This window comes from Oryctolagus cuniculus, chromosome 19 (genome assembly GCF_051225735.1).
Source record: "Oryctolagus cuniculus isolate XC-2025 breed Fujian yellow rabbit chromosome 19, ASM5122573v1, whole genome shotgun sequence".
Taxonomy (NCBI): Eukaryota; Metazoa; Chordata; class Mammalia; order Lagomorpha; family Leporidae; genus Oryctolagus; species Oryctolagus cuniculus.
The window spans coordinates 2,071,984-2,084,181 of record NC_142885.1 but is presented as its reverse complement, the minus strand read 5'-3'; the positions used below and the strand labels follow the sequence as shown (position 1 = coordinate 2,084,181).

The 12,198-nt window shown below is 42.5% G+C and overlaps 1 pseudogene; it reads left to right on the top strand.

The window, feature by feature from the left end:
- The first annotated feature begins 10,897 nt into the window (after positions 1–10,897).
- On the top strand, positions 10,898–11,517 carry LOC149120290 (protein-L-histidine N-pros-methyltransferase CARNMT1 pseudogene; annotated as a pseudogene).
- The last annotated feature ends 681 nt before the right edge of the window (positions 11,518–12,198 follow it).

The window sequence follows — 12,198 nt, the reverse complement described above, 5'->3', positions numbered from 1 at the left end:
TGGTGTTAGGAAAATTGGATTTCCACATTCAGAAGTAGGAAGCAGGATCCCTACCTTACATCTTAACCATCCACTCAACATAGATTAAGGACTTAAATCTGTGACCCGATACCATCAAATTATTAGAGAACATTGGGGAAACCCTGTAAGACTTTGGAACACGCAAACCATTCTTGGAAAAGACCCCAGAGGCACAAGCAATCAAAGCCAAATTAACAAATGGGATTATATCCAATTGGGAAGTTATGCAGTGCAAAAGAAACATTCAACTATTTGAAGAGGCAAATGACTGCGTGGGAGAAATTATTTGCAAACTATACAACTTATAAAGGTTTAATAACCAAAATATATAAAAAGATCAAGAAATTCCACAACAACAAAGCAAGCAACCCAGTGAAGAAATGGGCAAAGGACTTAGACATTTTTCAAAAGAGGAAATCCAAATGGCCAACAGACACAGAAAAAATGGCTCAGGATCACTAGCCACCAGAGAAATGCAAATCAAAACCACAATGAGGTTTCACCTCACCCCAGTAAGAATGGCTTCCATACAGAAATCAACAAATGCTGGGGAGGATGTGAGGATAAAGGTACCCTAACCCACTGTCGGTGAGAATGTAAACTGATAAAACCACTGTGGAGGACAGTATGGAGATAGCTCAGAAATCTGAATATAGATGTACCATATGTCCCAGCCATCCCATTCCTGGGGATTTTTCCAAGGGAAATGAAATCAGCATATGAAAGAGTTATGTGCACCGCCCCATCTTTATTGCAGCTCAGTTTATACTAGCTAAATCATGGAAGCAACTCAAAAGCCCACCAACTGAAGACTGGATAAAGAAATTATGGGATATGTACACCTTGGAATACCACACAGGGGTTATAAAAATGAAATCCGATCATTTGCAACAAAATGAATGAATGTGGAAATCATACTTACTGAAATAAGCCAGTCCCAAAGGGACAACTACCATATGTTCTCCCTGATCTGTGATAATAAAAAATCTAAAAAGAAATCTGTAGAAGAGAGGCAATGACTCTAACAGCCCTTGTCTTATTGTTGAGGAACGGGTTTTTTTTTTATATATACTATTTGTCAAACTCTTAAAGTTTAACATATGTGTATATAGTCAATTGAAAATAGACCTCAGTAAAAAGTAAGAGTAGGAATAAGAGGAGGAGGAAGAGGGGTGGGAGTATGGGCATGAGGGCGGGCACAGTGGGAAGAATCACCATGTTTCTAAAGTTGCAATTATGAAGCATGTGGAGTTTCTAACTCTTAAGCTGTATAGTTCTGCATACTTTCCTACGGACTTACTTGCAGTTTAAATACTTGCCATGGGATCTCAAATACCATTAAACTGGGTGGTAAATATATCATCTTAAGTGTTAAATTGATCATATGGGTAGGATTAGGGGTCTGGTAATAATTAAAAAGGAATGGATATTTCAACATGATTAGCAGTCCACGCAGCAGACTCAGAATCTGAGTAGATTCTGATAGACAATCCCTTTAAGTAGCACTCGGACCTCAGAATCAGCCCTTTAAGTCTTCTTGGTCTGTCTGAAAAATCCATGAGAGCATTTCAGGCATCAAAAGCCAGACACTGTGCAAAAAATATCTGACAAGAAGGACCTTCGTGGGTGAGAGCTCAGTGGAAAGAAGTGGTCATCAAAGAAGGAGGTACTTTTCTCTGAAGGCAAGAGAGGACTTCCACTTTGCTTATGGCCTTGTCTAAATGCTGATGGAGTTTGTGGATTCAAAAGGCTTTAGCCTAGGGAGCTCATGTCAAGGGCCTTGGGTGGTCACTGACATTATACATAAGAGTTTTAACTTTTTTTTTGACAGGCAGAGTTAGATAGTGAGAGTGAGAGTGAGAGACAGACAGAAAGGTCTTCCTTCCATTGGTTCACCCCCCAAATGGCCACCATGGCCTGCATGCTGCACTGATATGAAGCCAGGAGCTTCCTCCTGGTCTCCCATGTCAGTACAGGGCCCAAGGATTTGGGCCATCCTCCATTGCCTTCCCGGGCCACAGCAGAGAGGTGAACTGGAAGAGGAGCAACTGGGACTAGAACCCTGGGTACCGGCGCTGCAGGCAGAGGATTAGTCAAGTGAGCCACGGTGCTGGCCAAGAGTTTTAACTGTTAACACAGGAGTTGCTGTGCACTAACTTCTCATGAAGTACCTCTAAGAGTTGTATTATGTCTAGGTGCTCGCAAAATGATGTATCATTCTTCAGTGCTTCTTTAAAGTTAATTAAGTTTCTAAAAAAATGAAGTGAAACTAACTTCAAGATGAAAGGACTTTGAACAGTCCTTGTCTCAACTGTTGAGGAACAGTTTTTTGGTGTAAACTGTGGAACTCTGCTTAGTAAAGAGCTGGTCTTCTGTGTATAAAGTTAACTCAAAAGGCCTCCATAGCCTTGGCAACTCATGACAAGAGCCTAGGGTGATTACTGATGCCATAAACAAGAGTGTCAAATTGTTAAGTCAACAACAGGAATCACAGTGCACTTACTCCTCATGTAGGATCTCTTTCCTTAATGTGCTGTACATTGTGATTTAATGCTATAACTAGTACTCAAACAGTATTTTTCACTTTGTGTTTCTGTGTGGGTACAAACTGTTGAAATCTTACTAATATATACTAAATTGATCTTCTGTATATAAAGAGAATTGAAAATGAATCTTGATGTGAATGGAAGGGGAGAGGGAGTGGGAGAGGAGAGGGTTGTGGGTGGGAGGGAAGTTATGGGGGGGAAGCCATTGTAATCCATAAGCTGTACTTTGGAAATTTATATTCATTAAATAAAAGTTAAAAAAAAGAAAAAAGTTAATTGAAAATGGACCTTAGTAGAAAATAGGACTGGCAATGGGTCAGGGAGCAGGAGGTGGGGTGAGAGAGTGGTGGGAGGGTGGGTATGGTGGGAACAATCACTATATTCCTAAAGCCGTACTTATGAAACACATGAAGTTTGTATTCCTTAAATGAAAGTCTTCTTTGTGAAAAAAGAAATCATGGATGGGATTGGTGCTGTAGTGTAGAGGTAATGTTGCCACTTGGGCAGTTCAAGTTCCAGCTGCTCCACTTCCAATCCAGCTCCACAATGCACCTGGGCAAGTCAGAGAATCTCAAGTATTTAGGTCCTTGCACCCTTGTGGGAGACACACAAGAATCTCCTGTCATCAGAGTGGCCTAGCTCCAATCACTGCAGTCATTTGGGGAGGGCACCAACAGATGGAAGATCTTCTTTGTCTCTGAATCAATCAATCAGTCAGTCACTCTCTCCTTCAAATAAAGCTTTATAAAAAAAATCAGAGTGGGTGTTGTGGCACAGCAAGTTAGGCTTCTGCTGCTCAGCTGACATCAGAATGGCAGACCAAGTCCCAGATGCTCTGTTTCCAAGCATCTCCATGTGAACATCCCTAGGAGGCAGCAGACCATGGTTCAAGGACTTGAGTCCCTGGCTCCCACCTCGTAGATCCACATGGAGTTCCTGAATTCTGGATTCTACCTGTCCAGCGCTGGTTGAAACTGTGGGTTGAAGACTCCCCTCATTCCCTCCCTTACTCTCTCTCCCTCTACCCCTCCCCCCTCCCTCTCTCTCCCTCCCTTTACACCCCCACTTCATGTGTGTGTGTGTGTTTGTGTGTGTGTTCCTTTGTCTCTGTCATGGTCACTTTTAAATTAATAAATCTTTAAAAAACAATCAGTGGAAGCAGACAATGTGGGATGTTGTTCTTGGTATCATGATGTGATACCATAGATCCATTTGTGTCAAAATATTTCAACTCATTTTCTTCACCCCCTCTCCTTTTGCAGTGCATAGCTAGTTCATGAAGAGGGTCATCTGCTAAGAGCAAAGTGAGTTGTTTTTTTCCTGTCCATCCCAGAGCCATGAGGAGACTGAATCAAGAGAGAGATGAGGTGCCTGGGGGCCCAGAATCTTGGAGGATGCCTCTCCACAATTCAGAACAGCTTAAACATGTCATGCAATATTCTATTCTACTTTTCTCCCCAACCTCTACTTCCCTCTGCTCAAGACAACCAGAGACAGCATGGGGCCCCTGCTCAAAGGTCTCCATCCGCAGATCTCCTTGGTACTATCCCAAAGCAAGCAAACAGAAGTTTCTCAGGCCCACCTCCCATGAGTAGACTCTCTGGGAGACAGATCTGCGTTGCTGCCTTGGCATGCCCTCCACAGCTCATCCTGAGATTTTAAAATGAGGTGACTTCAAGCTGGACAGACCTCCAGGGAATAAGAAAGACAAGTTTGCCAATTTCCCTGCACATGAGAAGGGGGTGCGATATTGAGTCAGTGATAATGGCTTGCTGGGCACAACTGCTCTCATGATTCCCACTGTTGGCCTCTTCCTCAGGTGAGGAGAGTCTGGAGGGCAATCTGAGAATGTGGGCTACCTGCTACACCATTTAAATGAACACATATACATGAATCAACATGCAAAAGTAACAAGTATAATTTATATACATTTTGTGAGCATGCCTTTAGCAGATGCCTTGTTTTTCTTTTCGGTCTAAGAAGGTTTCACGTTGCTCACTTGATTAGACCATGCTCAAGTTCAAATCTGCCTCTCATTCAGAGTCATTCAGAGTGCAGGTGACTTCTCTGTCACCTGCATTGAGCTTCTCCAGAGACTGGAGAGGGAAAATAGTAAAAAAAAAATATAGGCCTCAGAGTACGAAGGTCTAAGAACAAGCTATAATTTTATTTCCTCATGAATACTCTAGTTCATACCTCCCCTTCCAGAAATAGGCTCAGAAACAGTATGCAAAACAGTATGGCCTGGTATTTTTTTTAAACTTTTATTTAATGAATATAAATTTCCAAAGTACGACTTATGGATTGCAATGGCTTCCCCCCCATACCGTCCCTCCCACCCACAACCCTCCCCTTTCCCACTCCCTCTCCCCTTCCATTCACATCAAGATTCATTTTCAATTATCTTAATATACAGAAGATCAGCTTAGTATACATTAAGTAATCTCCCTATCCTCCAGTCATGAGTTTCCCCTCAGTTCTCCGACTCTTATCTTGTTTAGACAAGGTCATAGTCAAAGTGGAGGTTCTCTCCTCCCTTCATAGAAAGGTACTTCCTTCTTTGATGACCTGGTCTTTCCACTGGGATCTCACTCACAGAGATCTTTTGCCAGAGTGTCTTGGCTTTCCATGCCTGAAATACTCTCATGGGCTTTTCAGCCAGATCCGAATGCCTTTAGGGCTGATTCTGAGGCCAGAGTGCTATTTAGGACATCTGCCATTCTATGAGTCTGCTGAGTATCTTGCTTCCCATGTTGGATCATTCTCCCCTTTATTTATTCTATTGGTTAGTGTTATCAGGTACTAGGCTTGTTTATGGGCTCCCTTTGACTCTTAGTCCTTTCATTATGATCAATTGTGAACTGAAGTTGATCACTTGGAATAGTGAGATGGCATTGGTACATGCCACCTTGATGGGATTGAATTGGAATCCCCTGGTATGTTTCTAACTCTACCATTTGGGGCAAGTCAGCTTGAGCATGTCCCAAATTATACATCTCTTCCCTCTCTTATTCCCACTCTTATGTTTAACAGGGATCACATTTCAGTTAAATTTCAACACTTAAGAATAACTGTGTATTAATTACAGAATTAAACCAGTCATATTAAGTAGAACAGACAAAAAAACTACTAAGAGGGATAATGTATTAAGTTGTTCATTAACAGTCAGGGCTATGCTGATCAAGTCACCGTTTCCCATAGTGTCCATTCCACTTCAACAGGTTTCCTTTTTGGTGTTCAGTCAGTTGTCACCGATCAGGGAGAACATATGGTATTTGTCCCTTTGGGACTGGCTTATTTCACTCAGCATGATGTGTTCCAGATTCCTCCATTTTGTTGCAAATGACTGGATTTCGTTGTTTCTTATTGCGGTATAGTATTCTAAAGAGTACATATCCCATAATTTCTTTATCCAGTCTACCGTTGATGGGCATTTAGGTTGGTTCCAGGTCTTAGCTATTGTGAATTGAGCTGCAATAAACATTAGGGTGCAGACCATTTTTTTGTTTGCCAATTTAAATTCCTTTTGGTAAATTCCAAGGAGTGGGATGGCTGGGTCGAACGGTAGGGTTATCTTCAGGTTTCTGAGGACTCTCCAGACTGACTTCCATAGTGGCTTGACCAGTTTGCATTCCCACCAACAGTGGGTTAGTGTCCCCTTTTCCCCACATCCTCGCCAGCATCTGTTGTTGGTAGATTTCTGCATGTGATCCATTCTAACCGGGGTGAGGTGAAACCTCATTGTGCTTTTGATTTGCATTTCCCTGATTGCTAATGACCTTGAACCTTTTTTCATGTGCCTGTTGGCCATTTGGATTTCCTCTTTTGAAAAATGTCTATTGAGGTCCTTGGCCCATCTCTTAAGTGGGTTGTTTGTTTTGTTGTTGTGGAGTTTCTTGATCTCTTTGTAGATTCTGGTTATTAACCCTTTATCTGTTGCATAGTTTGCAAATATTTTTCCCCATTCTGTCGGTTGTCTCTTCACTCTCCTGACTGTTTCTTTTGCAGTACAGAAACTTCTCAATTTGATGCAATCCCAATAGTTGATTTTGGCTTTGACTGCCTGTGCCTCCCGGGTCTTTTCCAGAAATTCTTTGCCTGTGCCAATATCTTGAAGGGTTTCTCCAGTGTTCTCTAGTAACTTGATGGTGTCAGGTCATAGATTTAGGTCTTTAATCCATGTTGAGTGGATTTTTGTGTAAGGTGTAAGGTAGGGGTCTTGCTTCATGATTCTGCACGTGGAAATCCAGTTTTCCCAGCACCATTTATTGAATAGACTGTCCTTGCTCCAGGAATTAGTTTTAGATCCTTGATCAAATATAAGTTGGCTGTAGATGTTTGGGTTGCTTTCTGGTGTTTCAATTCTGTTCCATTGGTCTATCCATCTGTTTCTGTACCAGTACCATGCTGTTTTGATTACAACTGCCCTGTAGTATGTCCTGAAATCTGGTACTGTGATGCCTCCGGCTTTGTTTTTGTTGTACAAGATTGCTTTAGCTATTCGAGGTCTCTTGTGCCTCCATATGAATTTCAGCACCATTTTTTCCAGATCTGAGAAGAAGGTCTTCGGTATCTTGATTGGTATTGCATTGAATGTATACATTGCTTTTGGGAGAATGGACATTTTGATGATATTGATTCTTCCAATCCATGAGCATGGAAGATTTTTCCATTTCTTGGTATCCTCTTCTATTTCTTTCTTTAAGGTTTTGTAATTTTCATCGTAGAGATCTTTAACGTCCTTGGTTAAGTTTATTCCAAGGTATTTGATTGTTTTTGTAGCTATTGTGAATGGGATTGATCTTAGAAGTTCTTCCTCAGCCATGGCATTGTCTGTGTATACAAAGGCTGTTGATTTTTGTGCATTGATTTTATACCCTGCTACTTTGCCAAACTCTTCTATGAGTTCCAATAGTCTCTTGGTAGAGTTCTTTGGGTCCCCTAAATAAAGAATCATGTCATCTGCAAAGAGGGATAGTTTGAGTTCTTCCTTCCCAATTTGGATCCCTTTAATTTCTTTTTCTTGCCTAATAGCTCTGGCTAGAACCTCCAGAACTATATTGAATAGCAGTGGTGAGAGTGGACATCCCTGTCTGGTCCCAGATCTCAGTGGAAATGCTTCCAACTTTTCCCCATTCAATAGGATGTTGGCTGTGGGTTTTTCATAGATTGCTTTGATTGTATTGAGGAATGTTCCTCCAAACCCAGTTTGCTTAGAGTTTTCATCATGAACGGGTGTTGTATTTTATCAAATGCTTTCTCGGCATCTATTGAGATAATCATATGGTTTTTCTTCTGCAGTCTGTTAATGTGGTGTATCACATTGATTGTCTTGCGCACATTAAACCATCCCTGCATACCAGGGATAAATCCCACTTGGTCTAGGTGAATGATCTTTCTGATGTGTTGTTGCATTCTATTTGCAAGAATTTTATTCAGGATTCTTGCATCTATGTTCATCAGGGATATTGGTCTGTAATTCTCTTTCAGTGCTGCATCTTTTTCCGGCTTAGGAATTAAGGTGATGCTAGCTTCATAGAAAGAATTTGGGAGGATTCCCTCTTCTTCAATTGTTCTGAATAGTTTGAGAAGAATTGGAGTTAGTTCTTCTTTAAATGTCTGGTAGAATTCAGCTGTGAATCCATCTGGTCCTGGGCTTTTCTTTGTTGGGAGGGCCTTTATTACTGTTTCAATTTCTGTCTCAGTTATGGGTCTGTTTAGGTTTTTGATGTCTTCCTGGTTCAATTTAGGTAGGTTGCATGTGTCCAGGAATCTATCCATTTCTGATAGGTTTCCCTGTTTGCTGGCATACAAGTCCTTGTAGTAATTTCTGATGATTCTTTTTATTTCTGTGGTATCTGTTGTTACATTTCCTTTTCATCTCTGATTTTATTGATTTGGGTCTTTTCTCTTCTTTTTTTAGTTAGTTGGGCCAATGGGGTGTCAATTTTGTTTATTTTTTCAAAAAACCAGCTCCTTGTTTGGCTTATTTTTTGTAACATGTTTCTTGATTCAATCCTGTTGATTTCTTCTCTGATTTTAATTATTTCTCTTCTCCTACTAGATTTGGGTCTGGTTTGCTGTAGGTTTTCTAGATCCTTGAGGTGAATTGAAAGCTCATCTATTTGGTGCCTTTCCCATTTCTTGATGTAGGCACCTATTGATATAAACTTTCCTCTTAACACTGCTTTTGCTGCGTCCCATAAGTTTTGGTATGTTGTGCTGTTATCCTCATTTACTTCCAGAAAGATTTTGATTTCTCTTTTGATTTCTTCTATGACCCATTGTTCATTCAGGAGCATGTTGTTCAATCTCCATGTGTTTCTGTATGCTCTAGGGATTCCTGAGTTGCTAATTTCCAACTTCATTCCTTTATGGTCTGAGAAGCTGCATGGTATGATTCTAATTCTTTTGAATTTGCTGAGACTTGCTTTATGGCCTGTGGCATAGTGAGTAAAGACAACCCCTGCAGTGCCAATATCCCATGGGGCACCGGTTTGAGTGCCAGCTGTTCCTCTTCTGACCCAGCTCTCTGCTATGGCCTGGGAAAGCAGAAGATAGCCCAAGTCGTTGGGTTCCTGCACCCACGTCGGAGACCTGGAAGAAGCTCCTGGCTTCGGATTGGCCCAGCTCCAGCCATTGCAGCCAACTAGTGAGTGAACCAGCAGATGGAAGAGCTCTCTCTCTCTGCCTCTCCTTCTCTCTGTGTAACTCTGACTTTCAAGTAAATAAATATTTAAAAGAACAATGTCTCTCATTTGTACCTGTTTTTGAAAGGATGGAGATGTCCCTGGCACTACAGATGCTGTGGTTAATAAAACAGGGCTCCTCTTTTGCATGAGCTTAGACTAGTGGTGAGTAACTTTAGAGATGTACATTTTTGTTAGCATTTGAAAAGCAAAGTAACAGGGAAAGAAGACAGGGAGAGAGCTTGAGAGACAGACAGACATCTTCTATCCTCTGGTTCATTGTCCAAATGACCACCGCAGCAGTGGTTGGGCTGGGCCACAGCCAGGACATGGAGCTCCATCGGGGTCTCCTACGTGGGAGGCATGCACCTAAGGAATGGGACAATTTTCTGCTGTCTTGCCAGGCATTATACAAGGGAGCTCGATAGGAAGTGGGGTTACAGGTACTAACATTCATGACCTCATGGGTGCTGACTTTGCAAGCAGCTGCCCAGCCTGCTGCTCCACAACACAACACCCTAGTTATGATTGTTTTAAATGCTTGATAGAGCAAGTGAATTCTAATCCATTAAGTCTGGAGTGCTGAGACATGTCTACATAGTAGGAGGTGGAATGAGGTAAAGGGGACCAGGGCATTGTTTTAGGAGAACAAAAATGAGAACTCAAGGGCAGGAAGGTAAGGGATCAAAGCAGAACAAGGCAAGCAGGGAGAAGGAAATACTCATGTTTGGGAGCACCGGATGACAGGATGTTTGTCTAAAGACAAGTGTGCTCACAGGAGGTTAGGCGCATGCATCTCACTGAGGCACACTTCAGGGTCCTGCATCTACTTGCAGAAGAAGCTAGACCACAGCTTCTCTCTCCTGTAAAGGCAGGAATAGAGTTTGCAACTGGCAGACAAGAAAGCAAAAGTGGGCAGGGTCAGACAGCTAAGCTCCAGTCAGATCACAAAGACTAGAAAGGATGGCTTCAGGTGCCTGGGCCCAGCCCTGCCCTGTCTTCCTTAGACCCATCTGCTTTGGTCCAGGGACCAATGGGAGAGTATGATGGAAGCAGCTCTGCTTTGCTGATCTTGATGCCCAGAGATGACCCACCAGGCTTATGCCGGGTGTCTGAGCTGTATCTTGGGAAGCCTTGGAGTGGCATCCAAGAGCCCCTGCAGCTGTGGGGAGATCTCCATTGCCATTGGCCCCAGGAATTGTGCCCATGGCACATCAGAGTACAGGACCTTGGGAATATTTCATGGTAATACGTGCACAAATCCTGTCACTGTGCCTTGGGCCAACTCTTACTAAGGCTTTGTGTAGCCCTTTAACCCTGTGGGGAATGCCAAGGATCCCTCAGCACCTCAGGGCTTCCAGCATGGAGGCAGCACTGAGGAGAGCAGGGAGTGAAATGTGCACTGAGTTTGCAGCAGGTCCATGTTGGCACCATCAAGAGGAGGACGGAGCAGCTGCCACCAAGCCAAGGATGGTGGCAGGGATGCAGCAGAGGAGTTTAGCACAGCTTCCCGCCACTCAGCTGCCAAAGGCTGCTGGCCAGAAGACAGCAGCAGCTGTGCTGGAAGTGGTGTGGTGGAATCACTGTTCTCCACCCTGCACTGGGGCTCGGCCATGGCGATGTTCTGCTGCCTTGAGCAGCATGGAGGAGGAAAAGGACAGGCTGGAGCACTAGCACTTCTGGAAGATCACGAATGCTCTCAGCCACTATGGCCCCAGAATGTAAGAGTTGCCACATTGAATAGAAAGAGAATTTTGATCACTTCCAGTTAATCAGCAGAAACTGCTTCCTCAATATCTTAACTTGGACAAGATCTCAAACTGCACTGATCCTAATCAAGACATGCTATTGACCATTGTGAACAACTTTATAAATATGTTTGGAAATAAAGGATATGGAGAATATGGAAAGAATGGAAAGATTTTGCCAGCATCTACACTTCACATGAAAGTTAAAATCCATACTGAGAGACTTTGTGAGACTACAGTGAAACTGGCGAAGCAGGATGGGATTCCTGATACCAGCCAATCATTATAAAAATGTTTTTTAAATTTTCCGAGATTTGGGATCCTTCAAAAACAAATATTTCGGTACATGGTGCTAGACTAGAAAGATTGGTCTGGAAAATATCTCTGCTAGGTTGTGAGTGTCAAGGAAAGGAATGGACACTTTTGTGCTTTTCCCTGAGGTTTATACTAGAAAGATGCTCTGAAATTAACAAACTTTATCCCTTGCCCTTAGTTCCCTCAAATGTTCTATGAAGAAAGTACATAATCTGCATGCATCTAGACTGTTCATCATTTTTCCAGATGAAAGTTTCAGAAAAAGTCTGCAATGTCACAGCTGGTGTGCATGTGGGAAGGACAGAGGCTGACATTGAAAACCCCTGAAACTGGCACCTAAGCCACCTCCCAAAGGCATTGAAACAAGTGTGGTATGTGAAAGACACCCAGGACTAATGCATATTCACATAGAGGTGGAGGCAGAGGTCCTATGAAGGAAAGATCAAACATTACTGCAGAAACCTTCGTGTGTGCCCATTTCCCAATCTGGATACCCAGGAGAGTCATTCATCAAATTCTAGAACACTATCCAGAATATTCTGACGTCAATTATCTAAGACAGTGAAGGAAGGAGTGTGACCTCTTGATTACAGACTGCTGTCCTTTTGCTCTATTCAAGCCTCACCAGGAAGGGCCATTTTCTTTGCACACTGTAGCTGTTCAGATGTTAAACCAAGCCAGAAATACCCACATAGACACATCAAGAATGAGGCTAGGCCAAATGTATGGACACTCGGTGGCCCAATCCAGTCATTGTGTAAAATTAACTATCGTACTATGACCACACAGAAAATAAAAAATAAAAACAAGATTAAGGCAGGGTTTTTGCACTCATAGCCATAATCCTTGATATGCATAGTCAGGCAGGAAGAAGGGGGC